The sequence below is a fragment of the Canis aureus genome, chromosome 8 (genome assembly GCF_053574225.1).
Source record: "Canis aureus isolate CA01 chromosome 8, VMU_Caureus_v.1.0, whole genome shotgun sequence".
Taxonomy (NCBI): domain Eukaryota; kingdom Metazoa; phylum Chordata; class Mammalia; order Carnivora; family Canidae; genus Canis; species Canis aureus.
In genome coordinates, this window is record NC_135618.1 from 31,569,124 (window position 1) to 31,589,935 (window position 20,812).

Sequence of the window (20,812 nt, forward strand, 5' to 3'; positions counted from 1 at the left end):
AGAATGAGATATATATTTATATTTACTTTCTTCCATATGAAGAGCATGTTCATGAGAAATACTGTTCTGTGGTTTTGTTTTCTTATAAGATCTTTCTATAATTTTAGTATCAGGCCTTGCTAATGGGGTATTAATATAATTTTAACTCGTAGGAAAGTTAGAAATTGTTCTTTCTGCTTCTATTTCTGGAAGATATTATGAAAAATTGATGTCAGTTTTTCCTTACATATTTGGTTGAATTCACCACAGAAACCTGCTGAATCTAATATTTTGTTTTTGGAAGGTTATTAATTATTGATTAAATTTCTTTGATAGACATATGGTTATTTAGTTTATCTACTTTTCCTTGTGTGAATTTTAGTGGTTTGAATCTCTCATGGAATTGGTTCATCTCATCTAAGTTGTTGAATTATTGAAAAGAATTGTGCATAGCACTTCTTTGTTATCCTTTCGTGTCAAAGGGAGTGGTACTGAGGACTTCTCTTTCATTTCCAATACTTATAATTTGTGTCTTCACCTTTTTTCTTGATAAGCCTCTTAAGATTTACCAATTTTATCCATATTTTCAGAGAATCACCTTTTGTTTCATTGGTCTTCTTTATATTTTTTTCAGTTTTCAATGCCATTTATTTCTGTTTTAATTTTCATGATTTCTTTTTGTTTGCTTCAGTCTCAAATACCTCTTCTTTTTTCAGGTTTTTAAGGCAAAGTCTTATATTATTGATTTTATTTTTTATTTATTACTTCTTTTCTTTTCTTTTCTTTTTTTATTAAGTAAACTCTACCTCCAACGTGGAGGTGCAACTCACGAACTTGAGATCAAGAATCCCATGCTCTACTGACTGAGGCAGCCAGGGGCCCCAAGGCTTTACATTATTAGTTTTAGATCATTCTTTTTTCTAGTATATAAATTTCTTGCCATAAATTTTCTTTTAAACATTATCTTCAGTGAATCCCGCAAGTTCTCTTTCCATTTAGTTTAAAATAATTTTTTAAAAAACTATTTTGAGACTCTCTTACTCCATATGCTATTTACAAATGTGTTTTTAATCCCCAAATACTTGTGTACTTTCCAGTTATCTTCTGTTATCAATTTATAGCATAATTATATTATGCTCTGATAGCATTATTTGTATGTTTTTTTAATTTGTTGTCATTTTATGGCCCAGCATGTGGTCTGTCATTGTGAATCTTCTATGAAAGCTTGTGAAGAATGTGTATTCTATATTGTAAGAAATATTCTTTAAATATAATAAGCTATATATGTATATCAACATATGTACACATATAATCAAGTTGATTTATACTGCTGCTCAACTATATCCTTATTGATTTTCCTGTCTGCCTGACCTATTAAGTACTTAAAAATGAATATTAAAGTTGCCAACTCCAATAGTGGATTTACCTCTTCTCCCTGAAGTTTTTTCAGATTTTTTTACCCACATGTTGTGGCACTGTTTTTTAGTTGCATAATAAACCATTAACATTGGGATGTCCTCTTGGACATTATGTAATGGACCTTTTTTATCTCTGGCAATTATCCTTATTTTAAAGTCTGCTTTATTTGAATATATATTGCTACTCTGTTTTTCATTAGTACTAGCATTCATATTAATTTGCTAGGCTGTCATAACAAAACACCACAGAGTAGATGATTTAGTCAGAAATTTATTTTCTGAAAGCTGGAAGTCCAAGATCAAGGTGTTGGCAGGTCTAGTTTCTCTTGAGGCCCATCTGTTTGGCCGAGAGATTAGCTAGCTTCTCACTGTGTCTTCCCGTGGCGTTTTCTCTGTATGTGTGCTTCTGTAGGGTCTTGTCCACTTCTTAAAAGGACACTTGTCATATTGGATTAGGGTCCCACTTCTGTGACCTCATTTAACCTTAATTAAATCTCTACCTATAAAGGCCCTATCTTGAAATACAGCCATATTGTTGGGAAGAGCTCAATATATGAAATCTGAGGCACCACAATGTAATCCATATCAACATGATATATATTTTTCCATCTATTTATCCTGAGACTTTCTATTTAATGCTGGTCTTATAGATAACATAGTTCTTGTTGCTTTATTCACACTGATAATCTCTTCATTGACAGTCTCTGATAATCTTTTCATTGGTGTGCTGAGATTATTGACTGTTAATGTGATTATTGATAGATGCAAATTAATGGCCACCATGTTTGTAATTGTTTTTTTATTTGTTGTGCTTGTCCTTTATTCTCTCATGTTTTCTGTCTTCCTCTAGCTTTAATTGTACATTTTAGATAATTCTATTTTTTTAAGATTTATTTATTTATTCATGAAAGACACAGAAAGAGAGAAGCAGAGACATAGGCAGAGAGAGAAGCAGGCCCCTCACAGGGAGCCAGATGTGGAACTTGATCCCAGATCTTAGGATCACGCTGTGAGCCCAAGTCACTCAACTGCTGAGCCACCCAGATGTCCCACATTTTATATAATTCTATTTTAAAGATTTTTTTTTTAAATTTATGTATTCATGACAGACAAAGAGAGCGAGGCAGAGACACAGGCAGAGGGAGAAGCAGGCTCCATGCAGGTAGCCCAAGGTGGGACTCGATCCCGGGACCCCAGGATCACACACTCGGCGGAAGGCGGCACTAAAAGGCTGGGCCACCAGGGCTGCCCTATAATTCGATTTTAATTCCTCTTTTAGTTAATCAAAGATAATACTTTAAAAAAATTATTTCTTTATTCATGAGAGACACACAGAGAGAGGCAGAGACACAGGCAGAGGGAGGAGAAGTAGGCTTCCTGCAGGGAGCCAGATTCAGGACTCGATCCCAGGATCCCGGGATCATGACCTGAGCCAAAGGCAGATGTTCAACCACTGAACACTCAGGTGCCTCAATGATATAGCTTTTTAATGTTTTTAGTGATCGTTCTAGAGTTTGTAATAAACATTCTAATCTAAGCCCCTCTTCAAATAACACTCTACCACCTCAGGTATACTGATGGTACCTCACAGCTCCCTCCCATCCATTATGACATTGTTGTCATTAATTTCACTTACTTATATGCTATAATCATCCAATATATTGTTGCTATTTTACTTTAAAAATAGTTACCTTTTATTTATTTTTAAGATTTATTTATCTATATTAGAGAAAGAGAAAGAACAGGGGAGGGACAGAGAGAAAGAGAGAGAATCTCAAGCAGACTCACACTGAATGCAGAGCCAGACACAGGGCTCTATCTCATGACGCTGATCATGACCTGAGAAGAAACCAAGAGTCAAAAACCTGACTGTACCACCCAAGTGCTCCCCCACTCCCCCCCAAAAAAGTTCTCTTTTACTTTTTTAGATTAATTAAGAATAGGACAAGCCAAATATTTTATTTATCTTTTATTTATCCTTTACTTAACAGTCTTCCTTTCTTTACGTAGATCTGAGTTTCTGACTTAGCAATCAATAGCTTCTCTCTAAAAAAGTTCATTTAACACTTCTTGCGCTGCATGTTGCTGACAATGAATTCTCTCAGTTTTAGTTTATCTACAAGGGTCTTTATTTTTCCTTGAAATTTAAAACATAATTTTGCTTAATATAGAATTCTGTGTTCATATTTCTTTTTTTCCTTTCCTCACATCAAATATTTCACTCTATTATTCTTTTTCTTGTATGGTTTCTAAATATATATATATATATATATTACATATTTAGAAAAATATATATATTCTAAATATATTCTAATATTATCTATTTAGAAACTATATATATATATATAAAATGTAATTCTTATTCTTTTTCTGTATATGTGAGAGAAGTTTTTCTTTTTTTCCGAATCTAATTATTTGAAAAATTTTTTCTTTGCCTTTCATTTTCTGAAGTTTGCATATTGTGATGATTAAGGCTCTGAGTCAACTTGACTGGACTAGGAATGGCCAGATAGGTGGTAAAACATTATTTTTGGGTGTGTCTATAGCAGTGTTTCTGGAAGGGATTAGCATTTGTATCAGTAGACTGAGTAAAGAAGATCTGTCTTCATCAATATGATGGTCATCATCCAATCCATCAAGAACCCTAATAAAACAAAAAGGTAGAGGCAGGGTAAATTCTCTCTCTCTCTCTCTCTCTCTCTCTCTCTCTCCTTGAATTGGGATATCTATCTTCTGCTCTCAGATGTTAGAGCTCCTGGTTCTCAGGTCTTTGAACTCTGGTACTTACACTAATACCCTCTCACTTGTGACCTTCTGACCCATTCCTCCCCTTTCTGAGGTCTTTGGCCTTAGACTGGGAGTTGTACATCAGCTCCCTGGTTCTCAGATCTTTGAACTCAATTGAAATATGCTCTTTGCTTTCCAGTTTCTCCAACCTGCAGATGTCATATTGGGAGAGTTCCGATATAATTATGATGTAATTTATAATATAATAATGGATGAAACTTCACCCATAATCATGTGATTCAATTAAATTTCCTTTTATAAATTTTGTTTCCCTGAAGAACCCTGAATAGTAATACACATATATGATATAAGTAGGTATACATGTTTTGATATATCCTTAAATTATATTAGCTGAGCTTTATGGAGCTGTTATTTTTTTTTTTTATTGTCACTGATTTCTTAAAAGTTTTGGCCATTATTATTTTAAATATGTTTCTGCTCTGTTCTCTCTTTATTCTCCTTTTTGTATTCTAATTATGCATGCTATGCCTTCTGAAATTGTCCACAGTCCATAAATGTTCTAGTCATCTCTTTTTTTTTTTTTTTTTGTCATCTCTTTTTATTTAGTTTTTTCTCTTTGCATTTCAGCTTAGGGAATTCATACTGACCAAAATTTATCCTCACTGATATTTTCCTTTGGTAATTTCAGTCTAGAGTCCAACAAAGGTATACTTCATTTCTGTTTTAGATTTCTAGCATTTTTCCCTCTGTGTTTTCATCTCTCTGCTTACATTCTCTATTCATTTTGCATGTTGTCTGCCTTTTCTACTACAGCTCTAAACACATTAATCATAGTTATTATATATTCCTTGTCTGATCATGCCAAAACTTTTATAATATCTGAATCTGGTTCAGATTCTTGCTTTGTCTATTCAGGCAGTATTTTGTCCTACCTATACCATTTTTTTCTTGAAAGAAAAACATGATATTTTAGATATTTGTGACTGAAATAAACAGACCTTCACAGTGAAGCTTTATTCTAATATGGCTAGGCATGTGCTCTATTTCATATTTACTATAGCTGTAGGTGTTAAGGGGCTTCAAATTATTCTGATGTCTAATGACTTTGTCTCTTCTGCCCCTTTGGATTTCTCAAAGAATTCTTCTCAGTGTGTGTTTCTTGCAGTGTCAAATTTCTTTCAGCTATAATCCACTCATTTTAAGAAAGCTCTGTTTGTGTGGGGTCAATGTGGGGGAGATGGTAAGCATCCTATAATCTTATGATTAAATCTTTCAGTAAGCCAGTGTCCCTGCATTGTAACATTCACAAATGTTTGTTTTGTTTTGTTTTGTTTTGTTTTGTTTTGTTTTTTTCTCCAACCCTTCCTCTCAGGCTAGACAAGATAACTGGAGGAATTGGGGTTGGGTAATATTCCTCCCCCATATCAAGATTAGGCTCTGATAAAGTCATCTCCCCCAAGGCCTTTCATTTAGAGAATCCTCTATATATCTCATTTAGAGAGTCATGCTTTCTCTCCCAGTGTCAGAGCTTGCAAAGGATCTTTCTTGGCTTTTTTGGATGAGTACCAGTAAACGTGATAGTGTTCCTAGAGATACTGATTGAAAGTTGGGAAGTGGTTTGCCATAACTAAAGCTCACACTTTCAAGCTATCCCACACTCAGCTTCCAGTAAAAGTTTATGAAATTTTTGTGAAAAAAACTAGTATTCCTACAAGTTTATAGCTCAAGCAGCGTCTGCTCCAGGTAAGGAGATCTTGGCTTTAACTATCTTTACTTGCCTGTCTCTCCAGATTTGGGGGGTGGTGTTTTGCCTGCGAACTCAGTCTCTGATGGGTCCAAGAAAAGTCACTGGCTTTTGTTTATTCAGCTTTTTCTTTACTCTAAGGATAGAACGACAATTTCCAAGCTCATTATATGTCAGGGCTGCTACTTATTTACTAAGATTAGTGTTCTGTTCTAAAATGTCACTCTATTAGCAGAGTTTCTTGGGATTGAGTTAACATTCAAACTTATAAACTTCACCCAGGTCTAATATCACCTTGGTTTTAAAAAGGTGCAGCAAGTTAAGAAACAACATAGCATTCACCGTATGAGAATAACCAATATATCATAACTTCAAGCAACAACCTCCTTCCCCAATCTGTCCTTGATCGCAGGACGATCTGAATATACGTGGCTATCTCTACTCAGGGAAATCTTTAAGTTAAGAATTATTTAAGCATTTATGCAGCTCGGTGAGTAACATCCAGGACATGTAACTAGCTAACATACATGTGATTTACTCAGCTGCCTCAGAAGTGTTATTAGGCCCTTATTCAGAGATACCTATATCTCATCAATACAGTTCATCCTTTATTTGATCTTAATAATATGTTTGGTAGTCCCAGATATATGCTCATGTGTCATGAATATGGCATAGGTAAACCCCTAAAATACCTTACATTCAATATTGAAAAGGGCTTTCATCAAAGATCAAGTCTACAGACATCTCTTAGAGTAGGAAAGGACAGAAAACCATCTTTTAACCATTTTCTTCCCTTTTCTTTTTTATTCTAAAGCTTTTCTTCTGAGAAATTCATTCATTGAATTAAAGCTACAAGACAATAGGGTGACATCTTCAGTCTACTGAGATTAAAAGACTAATTTGAGGGTCCCAACCCACACCAAGTTTTAAATCCATTAATATTTTTACATTTTAAACTAAGACATTTCTTGCTTTTGATTTTTGTGGTCAGTAATCAGGAAATCTACTAAAACTGTATTTTGCTTATCTACTATACAGAATTTTCAGTTAAATTAATTTGTATTCTTGATTTTCCTCTCTTTTGCATTTTTAAAATTTGGCTTTCATCTCTGTTTCCCATTAATTTTTTGTAATCAGAGTTGAGTTATCTTCCTATCTCTTTGGAACTTTGATTCTCTTTTGAGTGGCACGTTTTGATTTGTTAATCGGTTGTATTTCATTATATTGTTGTAGTTTCCTAAGAATTGTGGGGAAATGAAAAGTCCTTTTCTTCTTCAGGCATCTAGAACAAAAGATGCAGGTGGTCAATACCCTGTTGAGGAACTGTAAGAAGTCCTCCTGACTTAAGATGTATCTAAAATATACACTTTAAGAAGCAGGAAAGATACAGCACAGTTCTTCTGCCCCCAATCACAGGAAGTGCAAATTAATTGCACTTGGAAAATTTTTGGAGCGTTCACAGAACTTATCATTAGTTTAGATGTGGTATATGATACAAAGAGTAAAATCAGCAATGACTTCCAGACTTCTCTTAAAACAGCACACAATACAAAAATATATAACTTTCTAGTTTCACCCTGCTAATTATATCAACTACTATTGTTAAGTCACCATTCTGTTTTTATGTTTTATGAAAATGTTTTTTCACAGCCAAGCCATATTGAATGATATTTTATTTCACAGAAAATATTTTTGTTTCTCTGGAAATAATAATTGTCTCAGTTTCTTGATATGTTTTTCTGTGCATTTAACACTTATTATTCATCCACAAAATCTAAGTATAATACAGTTCTTCTTATAAATAGGTAAAATTCCTTAAGAATACTACAAATTCCATTTTTTTTTCCCTCTCCAACATCCTCTGGCATTTCTTTACTATCTTTTTAGTCTGGACTACATTTTCTCTGAGCCCACTGTATATGATTGTAAATGGCTAGGGAAATTGTTCTCTCACTGGGAGATGTCTTTCTCCCTTTTCTTGTATTGAATCAGTTTTCCAAAAGCTCATGTCTTCCTTAATTGTGTATGTCTTCCTGAATTAGGTAACTCCCTTTTTCAGTGGAACAAATTCTTTTGTTGGCCGTCTGAGTAAAAATGCACAGGAAGTACATTTCTGTGATTTTTATCAGATCTTGACTAGTGAAAATATATTTCAACTATGTATCTACTGTCTTTAGTCTTTTTTTTCTTATTTATTTCTAACTGTTATAGCCTAATCTTTTTTTTTTCTGTTAGAAGATTTGTAGGGGATCCCTGGATGGCTCAGCAGTTTAGTGCCTGCCTTTGGCCCAGGGCGTGGTCCTGGAATCTTGGGATCGAGTCCCACATCAGGCTCCCTGCATGGAGCCTGCTTCTCTCTCTGCCTATGTCTCTGCCTCTCTCTCTCTCTCTGTGTCTCTCATGAATAAATAAATAAAATCTTTTTTTTTAAAGAAGATTTGTAAATGAAATACTCAAATGCTGTTTGGAAGTTCTTTGGGCATGGGTGATCTTTACTGTACACATAGGTCAGGAAACTGGATCTTTCACTGGAGAATCCACTAAACTCAGTATAGAGTTGTTTTCTGACCAAATTAGTTTACCCAGGAAGGAATTCTGTTGTTGTCCAAGGGAATGTAAACTTGGATTCATTATTCTAAGAGAATTCAAAAGAAAGAACTTGGAGGCATCAAAATTCATTGTGAAAAATTTCACCTTATCTATCTATCTAGTTTTATTTTTACTCATTTTTAAAAGAATTTATTTATTTATTTATTTATTTATTTATTTATTTATTATTTATTTATTTATTTATTTATTTAGGAGAGACAGAGAGAGAGAGAAAGAGAGGCAGAGACATAGGCAGAGAGAAAAGCAGGCTCCATACAGGAAGCCCGATATGGGACTCAGTCCTGGGTTCCAGGGTCATGCCCTGGGCTGAAGGCAGACGCTCAACTGCTGTGCACCCAGGCGCCCCTCTACCTATCCTTAATAGGGTACCTCATCACCTTCGTTCTCTCCTATGCCTAGTATTCATATTCTAGCACTTATCTGTTCCTGTGTCAGAGAGGAAACTGTGCTTCTGCCAATGTTTGAGCGGGAGGCCACTTGATTATAGGACTAGAACAGGAGATCTGAGATTAACCATTCTTAACCAGGTATTCAATCAGTCCTTCTTTTTAAAGTTTTTATTTTTTAGGATTTTATTTATTTATTTGGTGAGAGAGAAAGAGAGAGAGCACAAACAGGAGGAGTGGCAGGCAGAGGGAGATGTGGGACTTGATCCCAGGACTCTGGGGTCATGACCTGAGCTAAAGGCAGGTGCTTAACTGACTGAGCCACCCAGGTATCCAATCCTCTGTTTTTTAGGTTTTAATATTCAGGCTTTAAAATTACACAAACCTTCAATTCTTCTTGCTTTCCAGGATTCTCTATAATATGAACACTGCTTTTCATGTTCACTGTGCAGGCAGTTTTTTTCATTTTTTTTTTTAAAATTCTGATATGCAAAGTTGTTTATTTCATTTAGCTGTCTTTTTTACACTTTACAAAGTTTTACTGATGTTTACAGTCTGCTTACTAATTTGTTTTCCCACCATCTTTGTTTCTATTTTTTTTAATTTGCTTGCTTGTTTTGTTTTAATTTTAGTGCTGTAATGTCAGAAATATTTTCATCTAGTTGTACCTTACTGTATGTACCCTGCCCTCAGTTTTGCAGTTAAATGAAGAACATATAGCAAAAAGAAAAAAAAATTAAAAATTTGCCCTTATATCTTAACCTTGTAATTAGAAAACTATGGCTTATAAGAAATAAAATAAAAGTAAAATAAAAAACCAAGAAGATATTTATACCTACCTTGAAGACTTCTCCACATAAAACTCGAGCAAAGAAAATTTGGGTAAAAGAGATGAAGATTATATTGAGATCAAAGAAAATGACATTAGCCCACAACTAAATTTTGCATCTGGAGGGATTAAGAGTTAAAACTTCTTTTGTCTTTATGCCCCATTTTCATTATTAGCCTCATAGATTAATTCTTTGGTATGACTTCACATATCTTATACATTTCTTATTACATTCTAAGACTGATATACTCTAAAAGGCTATTTTAGACTTTGAATTTCATAAGCATATAAACTTTTCAGATATCTCAGGCATATTTTAATTGGTTTATGTAACAAAAAAAATCACTCTTTTTTCCATGGTACATGTATTTTATTTGTAGTTTATGCAATATATCCACACCATTGCTAGTTAATAGAAAAAATTTGTATCTATTTCCATACAGAGGATGCAACAAGAATGACAAATCAAGATGCATTAAAGGAAGCATAATAAAAAAACATAGGACTTTAACTGTTCACTGCTACTGCAAAGTGATATCGTCTCACAATTGTCATTTAAAAAAAGGTTCAAGAAGTCATGATGTAATCTTCTTGGTTGTTTGGCTTCCAAGCTACCAAGATAAATTTCTAAATACTCTTAAGATAAATTAGATCTTAAGTATTAGTTTGATTTTAGAAATTCAGATAAATTTCTAAATACGCTAAGAGTAAAGAATAACTGCAAAGAAAGAAATTAGCAAAAATACTGGGGAAGCATGTATTATTCACTTGTAAAGAGTAAAGTATCACTTAAAGATATATTACAATGAAATATGGTAATTATTCAACTATGCTTAAGTCTGCATGGTATAAATTTACCCTACCTTGACTGAAATCAACAGTAATATGTATATACAGGTCTGAGTTTGGTAAATATGCTATTATAATGATTTTATAATCATATTAAATAAAAATAATAGCTTAGGTAAAAATCAATTTGGAAAAGACTTGAAATTATGTCTACATTCCTGTGAAAATAGACCAGATTTTATGTGTAAAGACAAAGAGAGAAAGTAGAATAAAAGCTATAATAACATCATAGGAGAGAATTTAAAGAACTGCGCATCTGAACCAGAAAGAAAGAAATCATTAGTATTGTGTAAGCAGAGTACTCTGAACACAGAGTTATGCAATGAAACTGTCCGGAAAAGCAAAATATTTATTTTCTAAAGAACATTTTGGTTTAGCATTTATTAGTGAAATTTGTGCATTATTCAGAGACAGCCAACATTTTTATTAACATTTCTTTGTGTAAATTTTTAATCCTGAAGATTGATTTATAAAATACAATGTATTCTTGGGGTGCCTAGATGGCTCAGTTGAGCATCCAATTCTTGATATCAGATCAGGTTTTGATCTCAGGGTCATGAGTTTAAAAATAAATAAAATAAAATAAAATAAAATAAAATAAAATAAAATAAAATAATAAAATAAAATAAAATAAAATAAATAAAATAATAAATAAAATAAAATAAAATAAAATAAAATAAAATAATAAAATATATTCTTAATCCCTTTCTGTGGGGAACCAGCTGTGGAGCCTAAGAACTGAATCTTGCAGTCCTGAGCATCCTGGGGATATGGGCTGTCCTGAGTTGCCACACTGACTCTTGACCACATTGTTGTCCAGATGCAGTGACTCTGATCCCCCTCTCCTTGAGTCAATAGTCTATTTTACCTTTTGAAGTAAATATGTTTTTCTCTGCTTCACAAAAGTTGATTATTCCTATAACCAACCTGTTAGCTCTCTTAATAAAAACTGGAGGAGACGAAGCTTGGAGGTCTGAGTCCAAGTTCGGTTTGAGTCCTAGTCCAAGTCTTGGTCCTAAAATTCAGTGAGACTTCGAGTCTTTCTTCATATCATCACTATCTACTATCCTGGATCTGTGGCACCCTTCACCTAGTTCACCCATCTTCTCATCCATCTCCCCTCTGTAAGCATCTGTTCTCTGTAGTTAAGAGTCTGTTTTTTGGTCTATTTTAAGGGATTAAGAGTACCCCCCCTTCTTAAACACCAAGTAATATATGAGAGTGTTGTTGAATCACTATATTGTACACCTGAAAGTAATATAGCATGGTAGGTAATTACAGTGGATGTAAAATTCCAAAATAAAAAAAAAAAAGACTGTGAATAACTTGAATAAATAAATAAATAATACAATATATTGATGATGTATTAGTAATAACAATGCAGTGTACTTTATTTATAAAATAAATAAAACTAAAATTTATTTATTTATTTTTTAAGATTTTATTTATTTATTCATGAGAAACAGAGAGAGAGAGAGAGAGAGAGGGAGAGAGAGAGAAGCAGGCTCCATGCAGGGAGCCCAATATGGGACTCAATCCTGGGTCTCCAGGATCATGCCCTGGGCTAAAGGCGATGCTAAATCTCTGAGCCATCTAGGGTGCCAGGATTAAAATTTATGAGTAATACATTTGGTCATAGCTGTACTAATCATGCCTATAGATATTTTCTGGAATGGAAACTAATTCTTACATTTTACATTCAATTAAAGCATTTATGCTTAGTTAAGGTGTTTTTTATTTTAAAATTTACTTCAACATAAAATGCCATAATTAATACTTTTAATATAATTATTAGATTTTTCCTAGGTAATGTCTGTGAAATTACTAATTGTATTTTAGAAACTGGTTATATGTTTGTGGCAGCTTCTGTCTCTGACTTTGTTTCTGTTTTCACAAATAATTTGTTTTGTCAATTAACTAAGAGTATATTGAACCAGGGCACAGTGGCTTAAAAGTATAAATAAAAATGACATTGAAATTACATGATCACAAATTAAACAGAAATTTATCTTATTTATAACAGAAAACAAGCTTCATACATAGACCTGTAACAAAGTAGACTCGAAAATCCTTTTAATAAACATATAGAATTCTATGTAACTAAATACTTTAAAAATCTCTACAACCAAACCTGGTTCTCAGAACCTAAGGTAAGTTCAGGCTTATTTAGATTCGGAACTTACACCATTTTAAAAATTTACTCCCTTTACTTAAAATTATTTGCCAGTTCACACATATGTTAGTACCTGTATCACTCAGGATTGTGGCAAGAAACAGATGGTACAATCAAACTCAGAAAATTTAATAAATTGTTTGCAAAAGGAAACCGACAAGGGAGAATGGTACTTTAGAGGTCACACTTCAGATACTATTAGGCCTTAGTGGGCCAGAGAAGAGACCAATCTCTCAAACCCAGAGTAACTGTAGGAAAAGGATCAGGAGCTGTGGGAAGCAGTTAGACACTGGAAAGTAGCCTGGGAGTGAGGAAGTGAGGAAAATCAATGCCCTAAACCCTTTTTCTTCCACTCCTATGTTCTAAAACATCTTCTATTGGCCAAATTCAACAATTTGATGTGCAAGGATTTCCTGAAGCAGGCTCCAGATTTAGCCTTTTCAGACCAAGAACAGGGTGCAAAAGATGGGCAGTATTGGAGGTACAGGTGAAAAATTGTTTTAGGGTTGCTTAGCCTTGAGCATTTAATTGCTCGTTAAACACACACTCAAGAAGTTGTACTCTCTCCTAGGCATTGTGCTAGGTTTTTAGAACACCATTCTGAAGAAGACGTAATTAGTCTTGCCTCCACAGAACTACCCATTCATGAGTGGACAAATGATAAACATATAAACCAACAAATGTATAATTATATATATGTATAATTATCAAGTATGATTAGAATAAAGAAACAGACCTCAATGAGAATTTGTATTGGGATATACATGAGTAGGATTTTTTTTTTATTTTTTATTTATTTATTAGTCACAGAGAGAGACAGAGAGACAGAGACAGAGACACAGGCAGAGGGAGAAGCAGGCTCCATGCACCGGGAGCCCGATGTGGGATTCGATCCCGGGTCTCCAGGATCAGCCCTCGGCCAAAGGCAGGCGCTAAACCACTGGGCCACCCAGGGATCCCCAGGTAAGATCTTTAAAAAGCATAGTTACTTACAGTGAAGCTGAAAGAGAAGCAGCCAACAAATGGAGAGTAAGAGTAAAAGTATAAACCAATTGAAAAGGCACCTGGAAGGCTCTTTGCTTTTACTTACTTTACTTATCTTAAAGAACTCCCACACTTTCCTCAAAAAGTTTTATAATTGTGTTTTTTAACCTTGTGGCCTTTAATCTACAGCCATTGAAAAATCCTCCGTTGATGGAGAACTTCTGTTTCTCTCAAAATATTTTATAGTTCCTGACGTAGAAATCTTGGGCTACAGCAATCACTATACCATATATTTATTTATCAAATCATCATTTATATAATTTATATACACATAATTTTTACTTAAAATGAAGGCACTATTGGAGATGGTGAATATATTCATTATTTTTATTTTGGTGATGGTTTCCCATTTTAATACATATATCCAAACTTATCAAATTGCACACTTTAGATATGCTCAATTAATTGTATGCCAATTATGCCTCTGTAAAACTCTTAAATACTTCATAATTAAAATGATCTTTGTGCTTAGAAAGGCACAACACAATGAAAACCACTCAGTGAGAAGATAAGTTTGCAATACATTTTCTATCATAGGATCTTTTTTTAAATATCACAGAATAGGGATCCCTGGGTGGCGCAGCGGTTTGGCGCCTGCCTTTGGCCTAGGGCACGATCCTGGAGACCCAGGATTGATTCCCACGTCGGGCTCCCGGTACATGGAGCCTGCTTCTCTCTGCCTGTGTCTCTGCCTCTCTTTCTCTCTCTGTGACTATCATAAATAAATAAAAATTAAAAAAAAATAAATAAATATCACAGAATATTTTAAAAAATAATGACAATATACAATATTGTTGAATGTTCCTAGCATGCTTATATAGTTACTTTATGCTGTAGGAGGACAAACTTGTATAGCTTTATTCCAAAGTGATTTATCAAAAAGTATGTATATTTTAAAGCATAAAGTTGCATATACTTTTTTTTTGCGCATATACTTTTTATCACAAAAGTACACCTCCAAGATTTTACCATAAAAATATTTACACACGAATTCTGGATATGTATAAATGAGTTTGATTGCAGCATTTCTATTAATAGGTAAAAAAAGAAAAATTAAATGTCCTCTAGTAGAGAATTGCTAAAATATATTATCATAATTTAAATAATAGAACTAAATGCTGCCAGAATCAATGGTGATTTGGTTATTTCAAAAGAAAAATATTCAAGATTGATTATTTTATTTTTGCTTATCCATATAGGATATTTGCATATATAGAAACATATACAAATCATCTTAATTTATGATAACTAATTTCACTAGTGAGTAACTACTAATGCTATGAAGTTCAGTTTACATATTTTTTCCAAATAAAAAGCTTTTTAGAATAAGCAATAGATGAAATCATCCAAACTAAAAATCTACCTTTGTTATAATCTTTTGAATTAAAGGAAGAGAATGAGTGTATGAAATGAAGACAATCCCTTTCCTTGATAATGGCTTGATATTAGGCCTTTAGAAAACTCACATGAAGAGATAAACAGACTACAAATCAGACCTGTGTTTTTTTGTTTGTTTGTTTGTTTGTTTTTACAATTCAATATGCTTTAAAGTAAAGTAGAATATCTGAATTTGGGAAGAGAGAAGAGCTGAGAGAGAAAATCATGACATAAGCTAATTTGCTGTCATTATTTTCCATTTCTTAAAATTTTTAAAAAATGCCATTTATTTGTATAATGCTTTATTCATTTCCAAAGCTTCCACTTAAAATAATGAAATTTAAACTGTTTCTGTTCAGTGGAAACTGCCATGGTAATTGGCACAAGTGGACAAGAATCATACTAAATGAAATTAGAGGGAATTTCTAGACTCTTTAAAGGTTTTGGAATGTCAAAAGAGCTAGACTTTTTATTTTACAAATTTTTGGTGTATAAAAGTTCATGACAGTAAAAGGAGAGAGATAATGTGTTTCCTTTACCTACCACAGAATACTATGAATATTATGATTTACAAAAGATGTTCTCTGTTTGAAATCCAGTGCTTTTATGCTAATAGGGACTATGTGCTCTTTTTTCAATCTAAATTTTTTCATACATAAAAAGTTCCTTGATTAAAAGAAAATAAAATCTTATCATGTACATGAATATAAACATTGCCCTCATTTAATTTAGCTTATAATAACAATTCCTAAAAATGTCTTCTTAGAAAATATTACAAGTATATGTAGTTATTAAATAGTGAAATATATAATTGTGGTTTCCTTATCTTTTTCTTACATATGTATATACAAAGCACTATCTGCTTATAATTTATGACAGTCAAGAAATATCTTAAATAGTAAGTATATAAGCAAGTACAGTTAATGTACTTAAAACCTATTTACTTTCACAGAATAGTTTATACTTCAGTTTTATCAAATTGCAAGATCCATATTTTTAAATAGTAACTGTGCTTATAATTGATTTAATATGGAATGATTTTAAAAAAATTATTCTATGAGGTAATGATACAGAGTAATAATGTATGTGTGAGAAGTATGGATGTATAAACTCTAATTATTTAAAATCCTGAATATCCATCTTCTCTAAACCTAATAAAATCACTTGAATTTACAGATGTTAGGGTTGACTTTTGTTTTTTTTTTTTTAATTTTTGTTTTTTCTGAAAATCTTTGGGATTCAGATTGTAGAGGCATTGAGGAAGTATAAAATATCACAGGATTTGTACAGACATGCCAGTGAAGTCTTTCTAAAGAGATTGGTATTCTGTAACAGTCATCTGGATCATGTCACTGTCTGATTTGGGAAACAGAATTAAATAGATAAAAGCTTTGAAAGGTAAGGTCCTGATACCCTGCTACTAGTTTTATTAGTATAGTGTGATAGAAATGGTGAGGGCAGATTTTAGCTGATGCAGTTTAGAGGAAAGAAAGGTCTGATAAATTGCTCTCTTTCCCAAAAGCTGAATGGAATAATCCAACAAAGCTCTGAAATATCAGTGTATCATTGTCACAATTCTTGCTTTAGATCACAAGATGGGCTACTGGATTTGGAGGCATTATCATGTTTCAGTGTGTTGTTTTGTTTTGCTTATCAGTTGGTTTGCTTTTTCAACATGTATTTTCAACTTATTATTGCCATTAAAAATTAAGCATATCCATTGAGAACAAAGGCAAGTACACATATACTGGAATAGTCAACATTTTACTCAATATTTACAATTTTGAATGATGTTCTTTTTACTAGAGAAAGGTTGGGAATACACAAAGTTTCCTCATTCTTACTACATCCAACAGGTTGCTTCAAAAGGGTTACTTCAAATTACTTCAAATGGATTATTATAGAAAAATAGTTGATGGGGATATTCTAAACATATTGATAAATGGTTTTAGCTAGCACATCTTTTTCTTTACAAACTGTACTCAGTTAACATTTAGAAATTTATAGGGAAATGATGTATCCTACCCAGATTCAAAGGAAAGAAAACTAGTCTCCAGCTCTTGATGGGAGACTGGCATGCATGATTTTTTGGTGAAATTGTTAGTAGCCATCTTTGGAAACAATGTACCATAATTATTTTCTGCCATAGGTAATCCCAGTATCACAGAATTTGCTGAATTCTAAGGCCTTGATTCAGGAAAACTTGCACTATAATTTGCTGTAAGCCAGTTATAACTTCCTTTCTTGCTTTAAGCTACACTCAAAATTGACATCCTCAAGGAAGCTGAGTTAAGGAATTATGGAGAATGTGTGATGTGGTATATGTTTCTCCAAACTCTAAAAAGACCCACCTAATGTAATGTCATTTTTCATGGCAGTTCATGTTTTTCTCACATTAGAGGAAATACCTGACTTGCCCCAAACCTCCGGACTCTTGAAAATTTGACTGATGTGATCATTCCTGATAGTTTTGCAGCATTTACTTTATAATCTTTTGCATAGATGTCTTATAAAATAATTCGATTTTCTTACTTCCTATTTACCAGATCCAATTAGCATTTATGTAAAGGACAATAATAATGATTTTTGAAGCTCACAAGTTTCCTCCAGTTTATATTATGACAAAGATAAAGAGTTTATAATTTCTTCAGGTAAGACTTAGATTTGACATTTTGCAGCCCTCTCAAATAAAACCAAACTACTTCTAATTTTCTTTAATGATGGAAATGGAGGGAAAAAAGCATTTTCAGGTTAGCTATTAGAAACCTAGTTATGGACTCTGTTCTTGGGCTTTGAATTCTTTTCCATGAGCTGTGTTAATAGAAAATCAGCAATTTTGGAATACCAAAATAAAGCGTTTGGCTTTGCAGTTGTCACTGAGATAAATTTTTACATTTGCGAAGCAAGCTAAGTGCATAGTCCTTTTTGGATAGCTTTTGATTTTGCCCTAATTTTTTACACCTAATTAAACAATATTTTTAGTTACCAGCCTTTATTGAATCGTTTCAGTGGATATAACTTAGCTTTTGTAGAAACAGTTTTCTTTTGCCTTCATATTGTAAGCTTAATTAAAATTATACTTAATAAAAACAAGTACAACTAATACAAAAAGATTTTGGCAAAACATAACTGACTCTTAGTAAGGTAACAGAATTTGTGGGACAAGACCATAACTGTGTGGGCATATTAGTGACAAGCATTCATCAAGGCATTGGCTTGTTTACATCAAGATTGGTTAAGAGGTAGGTTAGTATATGTTCAAAAGATAGAAGATACTTTGATTAAAGGTGGAGCAGGAGACTGAGGACCTCCCTTTTCAGTCTATTTCCTATCTCATTAAGGAATACAGAGAGAGAAAGAAATGAATTTTTCATTGGCCAAACAAGTTAGTTAAATGAGATGTGTTAGCAATCTCAGTGTACAAAATAAAAATACAATATTTGGAATTTTCATGATATTATATATTGACCCATCTGGATTTTGCATTGACCAAAAAATGGGAATGTGTTAGTTAAATGGGAATTTAAATTAGTTGGCTAAATGGGAATGTAATAGCACACTTGCTATATTAGTTTTCTATTCCCCTGTAACAAATTACCACAAACACAATTTTTTCTTCTAGAATATTTAAGGTCAGAAGTCTCAAATGAAAGTTTCTACACAGTTATGTTCATTCTAGGAGCTTCTGGAAAGAGTCTGTTTCCCTGCCTTTTTTAGTATTTGATGGCTCCTTTTTTTTCCCTTGGCTCATAGCCCCTTCTATATATCCCTCTAACTTCTTTCTTATGTGCTTACATCTCCTGATACTGAGTCTGATTCTTTTGCTTCTCTCTTAGAAGAACCCTTGGAATTACATTGGATCAACCCACATAATGGAGAGTAACCATTCATTACCGATTCTCAACGTATTCAAATCTACAAGATCCCTTTTACCATGTGAAGTAAATTCATAGTTTCTTGGAATTAGGATGAGAACAATTAAGGAGGTTATTATTCAACCTGTGACATTCAGGGAGAAAAATTTGAGAGAATGAGTGTCAACATTCAGAATTCTGATGAAGAGTATATGTGATTTTTTCATTCTATTAATAGTTTTGAATTACTCTTTCATATTGTCCATATTCTTGTTTCTGCCAAAAATTTTGAACCATTTCATGTCTGCTTTTTAGTTCATTACTCTCCAGCTTTTTCTAATCTATAGTTAATAGTTCCACTTTTTCATTCACAAAATTTCCAATTGGTACCTTTGCATAATATTTCTAGCCATTTGTAAGTTCCCCAATTTTCCATTAAATATTTTATGTGTAATCACTTTATACTTGGCATTAAAGAATTTCAATATCTGATGTACATAGTGATGTATAAATCTTTATATATTGTTTTTGCTGAATCACACATGGTTGGCCATTTTCTTATTTGTTTTTAATGCATATATATAATGTATACATATGAAATAGAATACACATATATACATATATACTAAAAACCCACTAGTATAAAAATCATACTTGTCCAAATAAATGAATTGTTACAAAGTAAATACACTCCTTTAACCATGCAAGGTCAAAAAGTAGAGAATTATCAGTGCCCAAAAAGAAATTCCAGGCATAACTTCTACCACAAAGATAGCACTATCTTGGTGTCTAACTCTATACATTTTCTTGTTTCAAGACATTTGTATCTTTTTTCTTAATTTTTCTATTAACCATTATGCTACTTTTTTTCCCATTCATGTTATGGTAACATAACATGTCTTTGTTGTTGTGTGCAATTGCACCCTATGAATATGTTACAATTCCTTAAAATGTTAAAAGGTATATGGGTATCTTTTCTGTTTTGGCTGTTGTGAATAATAATGAATAATGTTGCTTAGTTTGAGTGAATAACTGCGTACATATGGTCACAAAGGATCTGTTTATTCAACCTTTGACGATTCTGCCAAAAACATTCATGATGGAAACTTAAAGATGATTTGGAAGTGGTTCTATCAATTTATTCTTCAATCAGTAGTAGTTGGGAGTTCCCGTTACTCCCTATCTATGTCAAAATTAAAATTATTAGTGTTTAAAATCTCATAATCATGATGATGTTTGAACTCTTGTTTTCCTGATGACTGATTTGGATAAATATTTATAGTTATACTGTATGTAAAATATATTTTCTCATCCTATAGCTTATCACTCTTCTGTTATAATGGCAACTTGTTATATTTCTTTAAGGTAATATAATTTCAAGTCTTCTTAAAGAAATCTTTTTTTAATTTTAATATCTCCTATAAGTTTAGCATTTTTTTTATATTTTATATTTAGATCATCATATAATCAGGGATTTCTTTTTGTACATGGTGAAATACAGAGATCATCATTTTTACAAATACTGATAACTAGACAAATCTATCACCGTCTGTTAAAAAGTCCATCCTAGCTACACTATTTTCAGTGTGAAATGTATCCTAAATTAAGTGTTAAGGTATATATGTGTGTGGGGACGCCTGGGTGGCTCTGCCATTGATCTTCTGCCTTCAGCTTAGGGTGTGATCCTGGGTCCAGGGATGGAGTCTCCCATTGGGCTGCCTGCAGGGAGCCTGCTTCTCCCTCTGTCTGTGTCTGTGCCTCTTTCTCTTTGTCTTTTGTGAATAAATAAATAAAATCTTAA